Source organism: Amia ocellicauda, chromosome 7 (genome assembly GCF_036373705.1).
Source record: "Amia ocellicauda isolate fAmiCal2 chromosome 7, fAmiCal2.hap1, whole genome shotgun sequence".
In the NCBI taxonomy this organism is placed as follows: domain Eukaryota; kingdom Metazoa; phylum Chordata; class Actinopteri; order Amiiformes; family Amiidae; genus Amia; species Amia ocellicauda.
The window spans coordinates 885,183-887,160 of NC_089856.1; positions in this window are offsets into that span (position 1 = coordinate 885,183).

A 1,978-nucleotide genomic window follows, 5' to 3' on the forward strand; every position below is an offset into this window, starting at 1 on the left:
CCTGTGTTGTCAGGCTGCGATGACGCACTTTGTCCGGCAGAGGGCACTGTGGACATTGTTACTCTGTAGACACTGCAGCTGTTATGACGCCACATTTGCGGCAGGTGGCGTCAAAATCACATACATTCCGGATTTCAGCGCCCAGGAATAGACACGGTGATTTGTTTGTTTATTTATTTACCTACTTCCTTAAATATAGACGACAAATCTTAAAAGTGGGAATAAAAAATGTTTTTTAAAAGAAACTGGAGCTTCACTGTCACACGGTGGCCGACAGACCTCCATGAAGGACCCGGATGGCACAGAGCGGGCTGACACACTTGGCGAGGATCACGACGTACAGGTGAGTTTTGCTGGAGGTGTGTGAGTGTGTGTCCAGACGGCATAATATTATTGTTATTGTTATTATTATTATTATTATTATTATTATTATTATTATTAATAATAATAATAATAATATTAACTAGAATGTAAAGTGTCTGCAGATACCTGACCTGCAGGTGATGGTACTCAGTACTTGTTGAGTACATGGGTATTACATGCAGGTAACAACAATTAATGAATAGAACTAGATGAAGTAACACATGAGAGAGACCTAGGAGTCTATGTGGACTCCTCACTTTCTCCATCCAAACAGTGTGGGGAAGCAATAAAAAAGGCAAACACAATGCTAGGGTATATTGTCAAAAGTGTAGAATTGAGAACAAGGGCAGTGATGTTCAGACTGTACAATGCACTAGTTAGAGCTCATCTGGATACTGTGTGCAGTTCTGGGCTCCACACTTCAAGAAAGATATCGCTGCTCTAGAGGCAGTTCAGAGGAGAGCAACCAGACTTATTCCAGGTCTGAAGGGAAAGTCCTACTGAGAGACTGAGGACCTGAACCTTTTCACCCTGGAACAGAGGAGACTACGTGGGGACTTGATCCAAGTCTTCAAAATCATGAAGGGCATCGACCACATCAAACCAGAGGAGCTTTTCCAGATCAGCAGGGACACACGCACCCGGGACACAAATGGAAATTGGGCTTCAAGGCATTCAAGACCGAAAACAGGAGACACTTCTTCACACAGAGAGGCATCACAATCTGAACAAACTCCCCAGCGATGTGGCTGAAGAGACAATTTGGGAACATTCAGAAACAGACTGGATAGGATCCTTGATCACTTAGTTATTAATGGACACCAAACGAGCACGATGGGGCGAATGGGCTCCTCTGGATTGGACACTGTCTTATGTTCTTATGTGTTATTACATGGTAGTAAGCAGGGTCCCGTCACAGGGATGCTGGGCGGCTCTGCTCGTTTGGTTGAGCAAAAGGCGCAACAGGACAGAAGATGCGGAAAATTCAATGCAACCGCTTTGTTTTTAACGGCCAATTAAGGCTCAATTAACCGGGACGCTTCTCAGCTCTTACTACAGAGATCAGGACAGTCAGCCAGCGACTTACTCTGTTATACCCACTTATTATTGCACCGGGCCGAGTGAGTGTGAGACAGAGAGAGGGAGAGAGTCTTAGTGTGGGTGTCTGCTTTCTTCGTTCAAATTATTATTTGTTTAATTGAATAATCCTCTTTTTGGATGGGATGGGGATTGAGCGAGAGGCGCAGTCCGTCCCTGGGTCGCTGTTCGTGGCGGCTGAGCAGCGTCCACTCGGAACAACAGCAAGCGCCGCCGTGTCGTTAACAGCGGCTCGTTTTTATATGATTGACTTTGCAGGACTTTCTTCACACACGCCTGACAGCGGCCGGGGGATCTGCTGTGTGTCCGGCTGGACCGACCCGAACCCCCGACACTGAGCCGCGACTCCCGTCCAATAACGCACCTACAGATGCGCCCCTCTCTCAGACACACACACGCACGCAAGTCGTTTCACTATCAGTTCCTTGAAGACGTGTCCAATTCCTTCTCTCCCTCTCTCTCCTCCCTCTCTCTCTTTCTCTCCCTCCCTCCCTCACACACTCCCTCGCTCAACAAG